The sequence below is a fragment of the Aquila chrysaetos genome, chromosome Z, assembly GCF_900496995.4.
Source record: "Aquila chrysaetos chrysaetos chromosome Z, bAquChr1.4, whole genome shotgun sequence".
NCBI lineage: Eukaryota > Metazoa > Chordata > Aves > Accipitriformes > Accipitridae > Aquila > Aquila chrysaetos.
This window is the reverse complement of record NC_044030.1, coordinates 4,446,894-4,465,129: the sequence shown is the minus strand read 5'-3', so window position 1 is coordinate 4,465,129 and position 18,236 is coordinate 4,446,894. Positions and strand designations below refer to the sequence as shown.

Below are 18,236 nucleotides of genomic sequence, written 5' to 3'. Positions count from 1 at the left end.
GGACCCTTACTTTAAAAAAAAAAAAAAAAAAAAAAAAAAAAAAGTAGCCTTATTTGGGACACATTCAGACCTCTGTACATGTGCCTATCACAAATTCACCACCAGACTCTGACCTACTTGGCAGAGCCAGAAGAGATGTCAGAACAAATGAGTTACATAGATTAAGCTGGCCTGGATCCAGCCAGCCTGAATTCTACCTAAATCCTTGTGCCTGACCTTATTACTGGCAGCCTCCAGGTCTTAATCTCTACAGAGAATGTCAGAACTAGCTCCCACCACCAGGAATGGGCACTCACTCCTCACTCCTGCTCAACTTGCAAAGAAATACTCAAGATTCGTTAGGCCAGAGAGAAAAAAAGTTAGGATCAGCATCAGCTGCTCCTGTTGGTATTTTATATTCTTCTTAAAAAGTAAAAAAATACCTGTTGGTATTGTATCAAAAACTCTCTATTCTTCAGAAGATGAGCAGATACCGCATCAGGTCCAGCCACCTTACTGATCCAAGTCCACCCAGCTGAACACAAAATTTGTCCTATCCAATCTCTTCTGCAGGGGTTAGGCAACCTAGGTGCTGTTGGTTAGCTTGGTGATTCTTGCTGTATTCTCAACAGTTAAGATGGGACCACATCGGCATTTAGATGAAACTTCATCAAAGTGTTCCTGACGAACAGTTGTACAGCACTGCAAGGTAATTTGCATTCCTCTGCGTACCCTGTTCTTAAATTAAGGTATTCACTACTTTCCAAGAGGCTAAATTTTTGCAGGAGACTGTCTTTTACCTTGTTCTAGATATGCTACTCTTATCATTGTTTTTAGCTTGTACCGGAAAAGACCAGCACCTGCGTTACATGTATCTAAGACCAAAGTGAGTACCATCATCAAAATCTGTCTGAGATCTCATTAATGCTTTCACAGAGTGGTGCTACAATTAAAAATGCAGAAGAGGTTAAGCATTTTGTTGCATTTTAAATTAATTAAATATTGTTTAAATTAAGAAATTGAGAGGGCATTTGTGTTACAGAATAATGTACACTTTAAGAAGCAACTCAAAACAACACAAGCATTTCATTTACTTCTAGAATTAGAGACCACCAGAAATTAGAGGGGGATGTGCATACATAGAGAGAGAGAGAGAGATACGTAAAAATGCATACAGAATTATGTGCGTAATTCCTCTTAATGAGAACTGTGTATGTGTATTGTGACATATTTTGACTTAGCAGCAAGTATGCAACTGAGACAGTTACTAGGAAATGAGGCAGCATTTGTCTTTAAGAGATGTTAAGACACCCATAAATCTTGCAAGTGTGTTCTAGTACATAAGACATTTATTAACTTTACATCAGCTTGTATATACGTGAGTTTTGATAACTGAAAGAAATGACTGACAAACTTTTGGAGAACCTCTTTGTTCAAGCTTTTTCTTAAAATGTGTTTGATTTTTGTCATCTGTATTTTTGGAGTCAGGATTTCTTTATTATTAAGAACCTAGATGTTCAACCCCCTGTTTGCAGAGCTCCCACTGAAATCAGGTCAAACCTTTGAAGTAAACAGGATTTCTGAACATGAAGGATTTGTGCATTGTTTGCAGTGTGTTTAGGGATATTTTAATGTGTTATCTGATAATAATTTGAGTGCCCTGATGCAGGTTTTTCAGATTGCATAAACGGCAGAAATATTTGAAGGTTATTCCTCCTCCCAAAAAGATAGCAGAAGCATAATGTACCTATAATATCATTAAAATCATACTGACTTTGTCTTGCTGAAATTATTAGCAGAAGCAGTGAGTATTTCATTTTGTACTGCAGACATCTTAACAACCATTCATTATCCTTTACTATTGTCAACACAACCAATTTTTAAATACTCTAAAGGGAGAAACAATTAGTGAAAGTTATTACATAATAATTAATATCTTTCTGAGACCAGACTGTTATCCAAAGTGAAGAGGGCATACATAATTTATGTAACCTCAAGGAAGCAGAATGAGACAGATATACCTCAGATGTGGGCGTATTTTCTGCTGCTTTTTAGCTACGACCATTTAAGAAAAACATTTCAAAAGATCATTCCACATCAAGCGGATTAGTTTTCATGGATATCGCTTGGCAAATCGTACTTGCCTTACTTATGCGTGTACGTCAGTAGGGCTGATTCTGCCCTCATTTTATGTCAGGCTCACCCTGATACAAAACGATCAATATCTCTTCTGGTGTACACCAGGTTAAAGGAAAGCAGAATTTGAGTGTTTTTTCGAGCAGGAGGCTCAGGCTTGAGAATTATCAAACCATATAACATTAACTGTCCACATTCTCATTTTAAATTGTCTGATTTTCCTCTAGTGGAGTCTCTGAGGTTGTAAAGGCTCTACAAATTAACCAAAAATGACAACATTCTTGTATTTGCCATTATGCTGTGTATTGTTAGGTAAATAACTAGTTAGTTAATCTTCAAGAAGATGCTTCATTGTGGCAGAACTCTGGGCTTTCGCTGTTAATGAAACCTGCCCATCACCTAGGGAAGCTTTTGGCTCCACTGACTAAATATCCCTCAGAAAGGACTTTATGTTTACCATGCCTCATAGAGTGATGATGTCCCCAGGTTTACCCATTCTACCTGGCCTTTTTTTTTTGGCTGCAGGCTTGTGGAAATTTTGCCTGGGTTGACATTGTCAATGCACAGTCAGCTGGACATACATCACTTTGGATTTCTTGCCTTTCAGCGGTATTACCTCAGATTGGTAGAGGAGACCTCATGCTGGTCTAATTCCAGGAATAATTCCAAACAGACATCTCAGTCATTCTCCTTGGGAAGATAGGTCACTAGCCATACACTGCTCTGAAACATAGAATTATTAAGTGCATTAGAAAAAGATGTTTGCTGTAAACCATGCTCATTTTTCTACTTTAAATAAAACTTGAAAGGACAAAACCTCCTCTCTTTGATTCTATGTGCAATACACTGATGCAGATGCGCACTCATCTACCAAGAGAAGATGAATCATTCATTTTGCAGGTAGCACGACACAGAAATAATTACACAATAATGTTTCAGATATTTTGCTCTTGAACATTCTTGTCATAACAAATTCATTTATACTAGAGTAAAAGGACAAATGAAGTAGCAATATCAAGCACCCTAAGTATACACAGCACTGGAAAACCCCTAGTTTCAACCCCAGTTCTGATAATATCTTGTGTTTGACCTCTAGTAAACTCTTTACCTCTGTGTGTACCTCTATGCCTGTGAAAAGGGAATAAAAAGATAATTTACTCTTTGCCACAGTGACTGATTGTGAAGCTTATTACCTCAAAGTGGGTATACTGTTTTAAGGCATTATGTAATAGGTATTGCTATTAGTGGAGGTTCATGCAAGAAATCTCTTTTAGAAATATATTTGCTGGGCATAAAATCAGCTTAGAGCATGAGTAATTTATAAAATAGTTTTGCAGGACTGAGCAGCATCTGTTTAGCTCAGATTTTTTTGTACAGGGCCTGGTACCATTTTACCAGCTGAAGCCCCAAACCACCTGCATCTAACCAAAGAGACCAGAATAAACTCTTTCTTGAGTGCACAGGTACAAGCAATCTAGATATTCTGGGCCACACTGAAACTGTCCCACTGTGTCTTGAGTTCGTATCAGAGCTAGGACTCCCCTGACTATTCCCATGGCCCAGGTGATAGTTTGCAGCCTGATTTTGGTCTGAAATAGTCTCATTGCTCCATCACCAGAGAGCATCACGCATAGGATGGTGGCTGACTCATGCCTTCAGGCAGCCAGGACAGGGCAGATCAAGGCACTGGCACAATATTTAGTTCCACTCTCACTAGGATAAGTATCCAAAGACCCACACAGGGCTTGTCTGCCTTTAGCACGGGACCTAAAATATCAGTAGTCTTGCAGGCAACCCCTGCAGAACTGGGAAAAGGGAATGGAGACTTTGGTTCAGGCATGTGGGCACCCAACTTCCAGTGGTGTGTCCATCTGATGGCACCAAAAGTCCTCTCCAAATCTGGCTGTCCATCCCACACACATAAAGCAGAATTGCATCAAGACACTCCAAAGCACACCAGGTAAATACAAGAAGGAAGCAGGCTACTGAAATGCACTTGCAAACTACCTTTCGTGTTTCGATGCAAAATACTCAGGTATGATGCAAGTCTTCATACAGGGAGCCATGAAGTCTGGTAGATATACTCTACTCCTAGACAAAATTTTGGTTTCTCTGTAATTTAGAAAAATCACATGCTTCCATTTCCTCATCTGGAAAGCAAGAATGATACCTTCCTCTGGAAAGAAGTTAAAGAAGGAAACTGAAAAGCTGACATAGGAGAGCTAAGAATAATTAATATCTATACTTTTGGTGTACTGGGGACAGATTTGTATGTGAGCAGCAACTTTATGCAGGAAAGCACTTGACACTTTTGGTCCATTGCAGCATTTTTAACACAGGAGAGCATGGAAACACATATTTATGTAGGACAGATTGTTCTTCTCTGCTTTGTAGATGCAACAGGGTCCTTTTTCCTCCCATACTTTTAATTTTCCCGTTTCTGAGGTCATTTCCTTAAAACTGCCCAAGTTAGTTAGATTAGCTCCATTCATATATACTGAATCAACACATGCAGAATCAAAAATATTACTGTTAATTGTGGCTCAATGTTGAGCATTAGAATTAGGGTTGAGAAATATTCTTTTTAGAGATGGATTAATCTAAGTGATGTGAGAGAGTACATCTTTTCCAGCATTCATTAGATAATATCAGGACATGTAACATTACACATGACTATTGCCTTAACATGCTAATTGTATGCATTTTATGACTGGGTAGAAAATACTCTTCTGATACAAGCAGTGCTGAATTACTTTATGACTGCTGTTAGCACAAGTTGCCATTCTGAAGTTTTGACAAAGTTCAGACTGTCTAAAGAAAAGAGAGATGGAAAGACATTTATCATTTATAACTTCAAGACAGTACCATTCATAACCTCAAGACATTCAATGAAGCTAGGTAAAATATCTTTTTTCAAATTTCAAAGATATGTAAGCGTAATATAGGCAAAGACATCCACTATCTATATCCTCCAGATATTGCCATTCTCTGAAGTTAAGTAAATTTGTTTTGCATTTTAAAAGTATGTAAGTATCTAAAGTACAAAAGCACTTTTTTTGTAGAAAACATTTCTCAGAAGTGCTTTGCTAATCATTTTAAAAACATACTCGTTGCTGGGTTTTTTTTAACCTTAAAAAATGTATCACATCCAAAAACTGCACATTTAGGAGCTGCTAATCCTTCACCATACTAATTTGTCTCTACATTAGATTAAAGTTTCTTACCCGTTGGCTCTGTCTTTCAGGTTGCATCAGGTTGCAATGCAAGACATGTTTGTTGCCTGTGTTTGCAGAACAGCCATAAGAATAATGTATTGTACATTCCTGATGTAGCTATTTCATAAGGTGACCTCCCCCATTTGAGTTCAATGGCATGACTAATGCACGTGAAGTTAAGCATGTGCGTTCGGCCCTGAGCCAGCAAACATTAGCACAGGGGCAGGGAAGTGAATCCATGCAGAACCCCGCTTGTTTCGGTATGGGAACACAGAAGCCTGCCACTGTTGGAGCCAAAGGGTTTACAGGACAGGGACCTTTCAAAGCAATTAAAACGCAAAACATTTCAGCTCTGCTTGCATAACAATCCATTAAACAAACAAACACACCCCACCCCGCCCCCATTTTCTCCATTTTAGTTGGTTTCCCAGTACTGTCATTGCAAATAATAACAAAACAATGAGATTGCTTTCTTTATCATCTGTCACTCAAAATGGAAAACAGCCATCTATACTTTATCTTGAAAAACAAAAGACCATTCAACAGGAGCATCCCAAACTAACTAACTCTTTGGAAAACAGCTTGGAAATACAGGTTAAATCACAAACATGGTATTCTGTTATTTCATTATGTTTACCCTTCTTAGATAATCCCTATCAATATACCACTCTACACAGAGCATTTTCTGACTGCAGTTCTCACAAACATGCTCCAGTATCCTACTCTTGAAAATAAATTATTATCTCATTGGAGTAAATGCTTCTTCAGGCTGAGCTGTGATGGGCTTACACCTGTGCAAGGGATATCCATAGTTACGCACAGATGTGACTAAAAGTCCTTGTAAGGGGAATTCAACAAACAAGACCTCAGTGCTACAATATCTGTTTTTAATCTTATGCATGTGAGTCATCTAACCACCCTGAAGGGGATTCTTGCATGTATAAGTATTTGCAAAATGGAAAATGACATATTTTTGATACACAAGAAGGAACAGAACTGAGTTTATGTCTCAGTCTCTTATAGCTGTTTGGGGTTTTTTTCCACTGATTCACATGATGTTATTCCTAGTCTTTAGTCTAATGACTTAAACTATATAACCAAGACAGTAAGGCTGATTTGGGTTCATTCTCTCTACCAAAAATCAAGAGAGAGAGAGAGAGAGAGAGAGAGAGAGAGAGAGAGAGAGAGAGAGAGAAGGAAATTGGGACCATTCAGTAGATCAGCAGATACCTATGATTAAGAAATTTCAAAGCTGACTTTTTATATGTTTACATACGTAAGTGTAATGTGTGTATGTATACACGTTCATATATGTACATATGAGCTGGGTGTACGCTAGGTCCCAAAATACTACAATTTCTGTCTTGTGTAAAGGAGAGAACGATGCATACAAAAAGACTTATTGCACTTACTGGCAGCATTTAAGGGATTGCTAATTTTTTATGACATGCATATGTGATTCTTCTGCTATGTACCGAGTGAAGAAAATTAAGTTTCTAATAATTTTTCTTTAGAGTATGAAAATCAATTCCTAAAAGTTAAATTCTTATTACAACCTCAAACTTCTGAAAACACAGTGCAGTCAAAATCAGTATTTTCCCATAGATTGTCAGGCTTTTTAAATTAAGTGTTTATAAAGCTCCTTGACTAAATATAAAAACAATTTTTAAAACTTCATTAAGGTCACACAAAAAGACTGTCTTTTATTAACAGTTTTAGCTGTAAGTGCCATGTAACAGATCCTAGCAAAACAGAAATGATAAATAAGCTGGAACTACAACTATTAGAAATGCAAGCTTGTAACTTTTAAGACTGATTTAAAAAAAAAAAAAAAAAAAAAAAGAGAGAGAGACTATTTTCCATACCAGAGGAAACAACTTTCCCATTTCAATTAAGACATTAAAACAGCCGTGTCCAGGCTCCTTAGCAAGGGGCACTCCAATACCAGCAGGTTCAGGAGAGAGTTACATGACTCACATCTCCATCCCCAAGGCAAAGGCCCCTTCAGCATCCTCCTGCACGTCAACACCCTGCTGCTGCTGCTGCAGACAGTGAGCCTCCTTTGGAGCTCGTTCTTGCTCTGACAGCAGCCTCAGGCCCTCGCTGAGCTCCCTGTCTCCAGTTCACGTTTCCACCGCCTTGCAACAGCCCAGCTCCCGGTGAGCCCTGTTACCCAGGAGATCCAGCCGTCACGCACCACGCATCCTCTTCCACCATGCCTGCTCAAAACGTCCCCCCTCGTACTCTCCGGCTTGGCGCACCCTTGACTTGCCATCCCTCTGCACGGCTCCTCCGTGCATAGGCATGACCAGCCCCTGCCGCGAGCCGATTAATGACCCCCAGGACACGATGCCAGGCACACTCCTGAACTCGCCCTTCCCAGGTGATGCTCATGGGTGTTAGTGATGTGACAATTATTCCACCGCCACTACCACAGTGTGCTGTGGGCAATGGCTGTGTAATTAGATGCCTTCCCTGCCCAGGAGTGACACATGAGTACCGCTTTTATTAGCAACACAACCCCTTCCAGCAATTCCGTCAAGTTATCAACACTGACTCTCATTTTAAATACTTTTATTCTTCCTCCCAGATTCTGTGTCAAAACATCCCTCCTTTTCATTCCAACTTTCCAGAATGCATTTTCAAGATGGCACTGCAAATACTCATGCAAATAATCCCTTCAAGCACCTGTGCCACTTTCTGCAACTTCACTTGTCTGCTTACTCTGAAAATGCATGAAAAGTGATCTTTAAACCCCTGAAAATAAAGTCTCAACTGTTACCAAAAAAGCCGGTCAAAGAAATTCTCTAAGACTTGATTTTGGAGTTTTAGAAGGCAGGCATTCTTTACTGCAGTGCTGGGTGCACGGGGGATCGCTCTACCTATCATGCACACCGTTACCTACAGCAAACAAAATTTATATTGTTCTAGTCATATGCATACTCATGTTATCATTTACATAGCGTCCACCCTTTGGGCATGCACAGTGTGGGTCATCTCTTTTTCCTAGTTAGCTGGCCTTGGCAGGTTTTAATTACAAAAACTCAGCAGAACCCACAACTTATCATCAGGGCCCAAGGCTTCTTGTCTGTTGATGCACATCAGGCCCCAGGTCTCCTGTTTGTTGGCACCTTTAGCGCATACCATTGACAAAGCTCAAGGTTTTCTTATCTAATGAGTACATGCCAAAATTTTGAACTTATTCAAGAAAGCAAAAGTTCATCATTACAGCGATACAGTGAAGTTTTTCCTTCTCATGCCTTTATTCAAGGCATCACAACTCCAAGTGATACGACTGATCTTATTTTTTTACTAATATTTCTACAGCAATATTAACAGCAAAATAATATGAAGCATAGATAATTGCTGTAAGGAAAAAACAAGCATTAATATATTAATGCCTGAAAATCTGGTTTCTAGAATTTCTGTGTGCTTCCATTTATTTCAGAAGAATAAGTGCTTATAATTTCTGAAAATATGAATGACAGCGGACAAGAAGTTGGAAGCAAGATTTCCAATGCAATTTGGTGGCAGCAGGGGGAAGCTGTGCTATATTTGGCTTCCCACAGAATGTCATCAAATCACAGGCTTGAAAAGTATTACGTTTTCTGCGTAGGATAGACGATACTAAAAATCTTATCAGTTGTGTGTTTTCTACCACAAAACTTCAGTAGCAAAATATTGCCAAGTTGTAAATAACATTAAAATAAAGGACTGCACAGGAAAAGTTTGTAATATACTCAGTAGATCCTGTAAAAGCACAGATTGTACCAAGGAAACCAGAATAAAATTTTAAAAGCTGTAACCACTAGGCTAGGAAAAGAGCTGTTCAGTGATACAAGGATGTGTACTTATCTGTAGTCAAACAGAGCGCTCACATTTCATAAACTAAGTAAAGTTGGGCCATGTCAGTGACTGAGATAAGAGATAGGTGATACCAGAGGTTGTTTTTATGCATCAGCAGCTGGCATGCTTCTGCATAAATGAGCATTAAATTAAACATTCAAGTGAGCAGTCAGTTGCACTACTTTGCCAGAAATATGTCTTTGCTGAGAACAAAATCCAGGTCCTACCACTCTGTTGGTTAAAAAAAAAACAAAAACATAATAATGAATTGTATGAAAGTCACCACCCAGTATGAATATACATAGTACCCTGAGTTTTTCCTACTCGTCCAGTACTTACATGAATTATAAGCTTAAAATTCATATTTTGATTTCATGAGAATACATTTTAAGTCACTAAATTTTCCCATTACAGAGTCCCTTGCAATTGTTGACTCAGATTTTGCAATTGTTGACTCAGATTTTGCAATTGCTCACAAGATCCCACAGATGGCAAATGAGTCCCTATTCTGATCTGCTTACTAGACTCAAACATCTTTGGGGAGGGTGAAATACAATCAGTGTTTTAGCAGCTAAAGTAAAAAACTGGCCCTTTCTGCAGTGTGATGCAACAGTCTGGAGGAGAAAACTCTTCAGCGATTGACAATGAACTTCGGCGTGAAGGGCTGGAGTGCTGGATAGACCCATTCCCATAAGAAGGTGGTGACTGCATGTAGCTGCATAGTAGGATCTAGTAGGTGAAGAAACACAACCAAGAAAGTATGTGAAGGAAATAAACAGATGTGGTTGTTACCTGGCAACATAACTCGCAATGGAGAGGGATTTTCTCTCTTTGTGGCTATGCTTCTCATTTTTCAAAGAAATAATATCAATCTGGTTTAAAATAAGTATGAGCAGTTCAGGATAAATGGAGGCATACAATCTCACCTTCTCAATCAAGAGTTTGTAGAAAAGCATTAAGGTAGCTGGGAACTATGGCAAGAGAGGTTTCTGTATTCCATATACAAGGATATCATCACACCTAAAACTAAGTTTATAGAGGAAAGTTTTAATATAAATTTTCTGTACACTCGAAAAAAACAGAAACATAAGTAACGAAGGTGCTAAGGTATACTATTTTACCAAATTCACTTTTAAGTAATCATGATTTTGTTGGAGGTTGATTTATGAGTGGGTGAATTTGGCAAAAATGTCAAAGCACAAGTTCTTAAATAAATATTAAAACAAAACAAAACAAAATTTTCATTAACCAAATAAATTACAAAATTGTATATTTTGTTAACATTTATTTCATCATCTAAGGACACAGGAGAATTCTGGTATACAAATAACTGTAAAACAAATTGGTTTCCCTTCTAATAACAGAGGACTCTTTTGCCAAACTGTTAAGTGATGATAATTTAAAGATGTTGCTCACAGGCTGGGGGAGCCGTAAGAGTGCATAGGCCTCTGCCCAGAGATAATACAACACAGGCCTGAGGCAAATAGCAGAAGAAAATTTAGATATCAGTGAAACAAATAAATGTCTTCTTGTAAAATTGAGAGATACTTATGTCAGGTCAAATAAAAAATAAAACCAAGACAGTTCCCAAAGGAGTTGCAGAAGGTAATAAAAGATAGCAACAGAACTAGGGCTAAAACCAGGAGAAGGTGTTCTTCCCAGATTTGTTTCCATGCAAGATCAGAACGAACATGGAAAATAGGTGGGGTTTTTTTCTGATAAATCAAATGAAAATGGCTCTTGACTGAACTTCCCCTCTTGTCATTTGTTCAACCCAGGATCGCTGGATGCACCACTGATACTTCTTCTGCCTTACTTACCTCAAATAACTTCTCACAGCAAAGCAGACTCGCCTTCAGATTCAATATGCACATCAGCCTGAAAACTCTGAGGATACTTTCAACAGAGAGCAATAGATATACATATATACTTATCTAGCAAACAGCTCTGACGGAGCTTATAAAAAGGCACCCGTAATACTTGAGCAAATAACTGTTAATTTGCAGATACAGTTCAAAACCTAGCCCAGGCTGATTACAAGTACTTCTGCAGTTCATGTCAAACAGGTTAGTCATCATGAGGCTTCAGCATCCTAAACCATTCTTTGTGCCTATTTTTCAGCTGAGCAGTATTTGCACATACAGAGGAATTCCTGCTGTTTTCTGCACTCAAAAGTGAAGTTTTCCTCTAATTAGTTTCTAATTATTAATTTACTTGAAGCCCAAGCTACACTTGATGTTGAAGTACAAAGCCTACTGAAAATTGCAGAATTTTTTGCCCTATTGGAATTTCAGGATAAAACTACTACAAGTATTGTTTTTCTACTAAGAATGCATAATTTATTTTTTAAGTTGGGCATTGTATTTCCAAAGCAAACATCTTCTTTTCCCAGAGAAGTTTACTTTCACTACGATCTCAACGCAAGTTTGAGAACAAGATAAAATGAGAGGAGAGATGCAAACCTCATGGTAAAAATTAAATAACTGCACTTATTTACCAAAAGTGAGTTTCCCTTAGGGTTGGTTATTTCAATGTTTATAGCTTGCAAAATAAATATACTTCCAAACATTCAAAAAGATCACCCACATTGCTTTTATTTTAATGCCGAAAACTAGAGTTTAGCCAGAGATCCTGCTAAGGAAAAGGTGGGTGTTTTATAACTCAGTTCACTGAGGATGCTCAATGCAAATGGAAAGGAGGAGACAAAACAACACAGACGAGGAGGGGAGCAGACAGCCAGGGCACCAAGGGTAACATCATTAGTAGAAAAGAGAGGGCAGAGGCAGGTCAAATGTCTAGGTCAAATAAGGTAGGACAATGTTACAGAGAGGTTTGAATACAAAGGCAAAAGGCTTGAATTTAACCGGGAGGTGCTGAATTTGAGAGACATGCAACGCTTTGCAGGACATGCCCAGCACCTCGCAGAATCATATTTGAGGACTAAATTTTCATCACTGGTAGGACATTGTGCATTAGTAATGACTGCAGAATTAGGTTCTAAGTGTTTGGGAATGTATCTGGAAAGAAGATACAGGATGATTGTCAGATTATTATCATTAAATAGAAGTATCTGTATGAAATGAAGAAAGGGAAAATGTAAGCTGAACAAAAAGAAAATGTTCCTAATGGTGAATTCTATTAGACTGCTGAAAAGTTTCCCAGGGGAAATTGTGGACCCCTGTTCTTTGCAAGACAAAACACTGAAGAATATACTTTAAAGTACAATCCTACAGTGGCATAGAAAAGCATTAGATAACATATTAGGCCTTCATCATCTTTGATTTCTGTGGAACTGAATAGAGCCAGAGCAACAGAGCAGGAAGAAGAAACCACAAATATTATTTTACCAAAAAACCTTACTCCTATAATGTCAGTGTGACCTGTGAAAATGTAGGTAGGTAAGTCTTTGTTACCTCAGCAGAAGTCAAAGTACTGTAAGTGCTAATATTGCTACTTTTGCAAATATATATTCATGCAGGTGTCCTAGTCCAGAACAAACCACACATTTGTTTTGAAAACTCCTAGTCTGGTGAAATAAGAAACAATAGGTCATAATATAGGTAACATAACAAGATGGCAAGATAATACCATATGCCATGTAACACAAGTATTGAATCAGAATTTACATGAAAGTACAATCAAATATCTGAGATTAATCCACTGCATTAACTTTCTTTGCGGAAAATACTGTTTTACATTGATAGTAACCCTGAAGAAAAGCCCTAGTAAAAACCCTATCTGATCATTATTGTATACGCTTTTTTGTCTTGAGTACTTTCTGTGTAATTTTGAAAATTAGTTTCTCACAGAATACCATAAAAAGTATTTTTAAAATATTTCCCTGGTAATTAATATCAATTAAAATAGTCAGTCATGTGATACAACATGAAGCAACTGACAAGTCTTGGTGCAAAGTCCAGTGACTGGAATAATGTTATTCCAGGATCTGCAGATTCACAACCAGAAGCCTTAAACAGAAGAGTAAAAAGTGTAAAAAGCGGCACTGCTCAGCTGCATTTCATCACTGTCAGTGTCCTGATCTAGTTGCACTCTGCCTTTCTTCCAAAAAATGAAAACCTACGGTATCATAGGGAACAAAGAAGTGGCTACACAGAACTGTTATCACCCCGTTGTTCAGTCTCAGGTTCTTATTTTGATAACACTCTTCCCTAGAATAGTGTAAGAAAGATGAAGTAAGCCCCATTTTGTCCCATGCCTGCTCTCAAAACAACAAGGGTATGAGCAGGGAAGGGTTATGATCAATAGTCAGGACTAAAAATGTCACACAAACAGTGAAAGGGCCCGATTGCTATTACAGCTGGAAACCTTCACAATGGCACCATATGTGCCATTCGTGCCACGCTGGCCTTTTGTAATAATGCTTACATGTGTATTTCTGAAAGTACCATAAAGAAAATTTCAGGGATCTTCCCTGTAAGGGGGTGCAGCTGCCTTCACTGTGTGGCACTGCTCTGTGCAGTGCATCTGAAAACTGTAGCTGATAATCTGTATTTAGTGAGACAAGTTCAGCTCTCTTCAATAGTCATTGAATTTCATTTTCAACACCTTCTTTTAATTAGAAGTTTGCAGATAGCATTGCAGTACCCTCCTGATTTGCTGTATTTAATTTGACAAGCATTATTTTTTCCCCTCACTGCTATTATGTTTATCTTCTGCATAGTGGCATAGGAGCAGGCGAAAAAATCACTTAAAACAGAGGCCCAGATTAAATGTTTTTAACATACTGATTTTCTTATTGCTGTTATCTTCAGTTAAGGTATTATTCACAATCCCAGTACAGTCCTATAAGGGCCTCTGTAGGGCAAAATTATTACAGGAACATGCTGTCAATTTTAGTTTCTGAATTCCTTTATTGTCGGAATCTTTTTTTTTTATTTTTCCCAAAATATATACCTATGTGTTTAAAATGTATTTTTGTTTTTAAGAAGAAATGTCTAATCCTTTTGCATGTAGCAAAACTAGAGGCCAGAAACTGAGCCAGAGCAGCTGAAAGAAGGTAAAGGACATATTCTAGTACAACATCTGTTATTGTCTCCCTCCATCTCTCACCATGTAAGTGATAATGCTTTAGAAGAACATCTTGCATTCGAGAAAAATTATATAGCAACCTAAAAGGTCGTTGGCTTGTACTGAGGCTGACTTGGCCTCTGTGGCTAGTGTTTCTGAAACTCTTCTTCCACCCTTTTGATGCTGAGCAAACACTGTCTTTCAACATTCAAATCGAAATGAAATTAACTATTTTGATCAAGAAAGGATAGTGAATGTAGGTAATGCAGGGTTAACAGAATTTTGTTTAATGTTAAGACATTTTACTTCACTTTTTTCTACTATGTGACTGGGAAAAAATAAAAAAAAAAGGATTATAACATCCCACCAAAACTTCAGTGCGATACCAAGCCCAAGCAGGACTTTGGGACTCTTGAGAAAGGATTTGGGTCAGACAATGATTGTGATTTCTGGTGTGTGCACACTATATGTATTTGACTGTCTGCTGGGTCAGAGGTCTGAGATCCTCAGCACTTTTAGAGAGAGGAACTCCCTGTATTGTCATGGAAAACTTAAAGCTCTTCAATCTTTTTTTTTTATTTAGCACGTAATGCAGATAACCCAGATGGAAAAAAAGGTGTTTACTTCTTAATGAATGGGAAACATATAGTAACAAAATAATGTTTCTTGGGTCTTAAAATGAGCCCAGTTTATTCTGCAACATGACTTTGGAATTTAAGTCTAATTAAGAGACAGCAAGAAATTACATCCTAAAACTAGCAATGAGATGGCAATAATGTCCTATCAGTGTGCATATTTGTGCATAGGCAGACATAATTAATAAAGCTTAGGTTTATATATCTTTTTATTGGAACTGAATTTTTAAAGATTCCAGGGAACTGTAACAGAACATTAAGAAAACCCTTTTATGACATTGCTACCGATTCTTTACATTATTTTGATAACAAAAGAGTTGAAATGATTTAGCCCACCCTTAAAATCTCCATATTCTGTAGTTTCAAAATGCATATGCACATGTTGAGGTGATCTTGAGATGTTTTATACTATGCAGGGTTGTAAATTTATCTTACCTTTTACTGCTTCTATGATGGTTAAGCATACATAAAATGCACTATAATTTTGGTCTTGTGATTCTTGTCACAATTGGAAAAGTCTTTAAATAATGATTCCAGCGATATACAGGTTTTCCTATTCACATAAAGAAGGGCATGATTTTCACATATTTATGCCAGGCTGTTTATTAAAGGTACTAAACCAATTTGGAATTGTTGGCTCGTGTGACAGATAACCATATAACCTCATGGCACGAGCAATCTAGACTCAGAGATACTTCACTGACTTAAGAGAAAGATCATCCTCCAGCACTTGAATGAGAAGAGTGGGAAAGCCAAAAGGTGTGCGGAAGAAAGAGACAGAAGAGCTTCACTGAGACTTCGGGAGAGAGCAAAATACATATCAGAAGACATAAAGAAAAGAGCTATGTGAAAATCAGACCGAAAAAAAAACCCAAACAGTGAAAGAAGATACATGCAAAAGGCTTGCAGTCTGTCTCAAAAAGAGTGGATTAAATTTTACAGAAAAGGACTATAGATGTACAGCTTACACCAGATTTTACAGAATAAGGGGCTGTATGCCTTTACAGTGCTCTTACATATAAAAAGAAAGCATTTTAAAATTTCAGTGGAGTATTTGATCTATCAAATAGACATATTAAAGAAACACATCTTGAAAGTAGCCTAAGAAAACCTTGTTTCAATCACATTTGCTGAGGTTAAAACACTGTAGCCTTAAAATTATAAAATTATTGATGTCCTATAGAATTCTTAATTTTAAGGTGTCTTCAATTTTTACAACTGAAGGACCACATTGGTTTATGTACACTATATTAATATAATTTCTCTACTGGTCTTTTTTTTCATACAAAACCTTTAATCACAATCCCAATGAAATTTTAACCATTCTGTCCCAGATGTAATTTCCATTAATTCCGTGGGAATTACGTATCCAATAGAAAAAAGAATGGGAACTGATATCCTGGATCAGATCATCCTGACTGTGTGGCTGGCCAGCATTATTTACGCAGATGAAAAATCATTTACACACAGGAATGGCCCATGATGAAGTTAGCAGTCCAGAAGAAAAGTTTTTTTCTTTTACTTGTTGATTAGTTATCTGTACAGCATATGACTTCTCATATAACACAACTGTGGCTACTCAAGTTGTCCATAGCATACCTAATACTTTGCTGGATTATCAACCTAGTTATTGCTTATGAAACTGAGTTTCACACATCAATTATGTAGCTTAATTTAAGAAATACCATTTCCTCTCCTCTGGTTTAAAACATTCCTTTAAGTTTTGACTGTGATTTCATTTGTGAAGTGCAGATTGCCTTCCTTTCTATGGCAGGAGTTACTAAATAACACCTGTTAGTAACTGTTGAAATACTGAGTTATAGAGAGTACAAATTACAGTTCATTCCAAAACAACTAATCTGTACCTATAGGTAAAATTTTAATATCAGAAAAATACAAAAGCCTTGCAAACTGTAAGTGAAAGTGGTGATGTGAAAAATTAAGCTCTATGTTTATTATGTAAATAATACAAAATTGGTGCAAAATATATTTTCATAGCTTACGAACAAAGACTTGGGTGCTTGTTTCAGAAATATGTTAAGCTGGCCATATGCATTTTAGTAAGCACCACTCATTTTAGTCCTCAGAGGACCCATATTCAAGAACCTCAAAATCATTCATTCCAAAATCTGGAATCCTAAAAACTGTGCTTGAAAAACATCTCTGAATCTCAGCTACATATACATTATCATTCTGTAACCCTAGTTCATTGCCAATTGGGTTAGTTGCCATTTTTACCTATGAGAGCATTTTCTGGGCACTCCCCATATATTTGCAATGTAAATCCACTGTAAGCCTAATGCCCATACCAGTGACACTCTCCCCTATGGGAGATTTTTGTTATCTCAAAATCTATAGTACAGTTCTATTCAGAATTTTAAATCTCAATTCTCATTTTTCTCTGGACTGCTATATCTATCACACCATTTTGCCTCCTGTTTTCAAAACAGTTGCTTTAATACTTTCCAAGAGTGTTGGTGGGGTTTATTATTTGGGGTTTGGGGTTTTTTTTTTCTGTAAATATTGTGCTCGGTCAAAAAATTTAGCTCCTTTCTGCACAGTGAGGACTTGTGTTTATCTTACTAGAACAAAGACAGGACTCCCACTTCCATCTTCTGTCGTAAGTGTTTTATCAACATCTATTACATCTTTGAAATATCTTCCAGGTTCTTTTCGTAGTTCAGTCACTAGTGCATGATGTCTTACATGCTTGGAAGTCTACTTCAGCTAGCCATGGACATCTGAACAATTATTATTTTTATTAGTGTTTCAATGCCAAGAAAAAACACTTACCCAGCATGATAATAATTTACCATAGAAAAAAATTTTTCCATCCAGCACAAGTGTCGGATAGGTGACAGTTGCCTACCAGCATCTGCTTGTGCTGAGAACCTCCATACTATGAAACTTTGCTCCTTGGGGGCCCAGAAGAGATTGACTGTGCATAAGGACAACTGGAGTGGGGCTAGTGAATTGTCTTTACAAAGCTGCCACTTCAAAAGTATCTAGGCTTACAATAATCACAGTGTTAAAGAGGTACTCCATTATTCCATCACTAGATGGAAAATACAAAAAGAGATTCCCACTTAACCTAACTGAAACAAATTAGACTCGGGAAGGAACAGAACTTACCTATGCCACTGTGTCCATATCTTGTCTTCTCTATTTTACTCTGCATATTTTCATTATGGAAACGCTCATGGCTCTGTAGACTCTGCTGTATTTTTTCTCAGAAGCAATTTTGTTCACTGGTATATACTGTATATATATATATTTTTTTTTACCCAAAGCCATGGCTATACTAGGCGGAAAAGACATCATGTCAAATCACCTATCTTACTGATGAATTAGTTAAGGCTTGTGCAATGTTGTGAATAGACCATGCTGTAAATTTGCT

At 37.5% G+C, this 18,236-nt stretch overlaps 1 long non-coding RNA gene across 19 annotated transcripts in view; it reads right to left on the bottom strand.

Annotated features, from left to right (window-relative positions):
• Positions 1-18,236, bottom strand: part of LOC115336894 — a 129,804-nt gene that overhangs the window by 67,119 nt on the left and 44,449 nt on the right. For all 19 annotated transcript variants that reach the window (XR_003921962.1, XR_003921963.1, XR_003921965.2 and 16 more), the window contains one exon: positions 2,732-2,838. This is a non-coding gene — a long non-coding RNA (uncharacterized LOC115336894). The remainder of the gene's footprint in view (positions 1-2,731; positions 2,839-18,236) is intronic.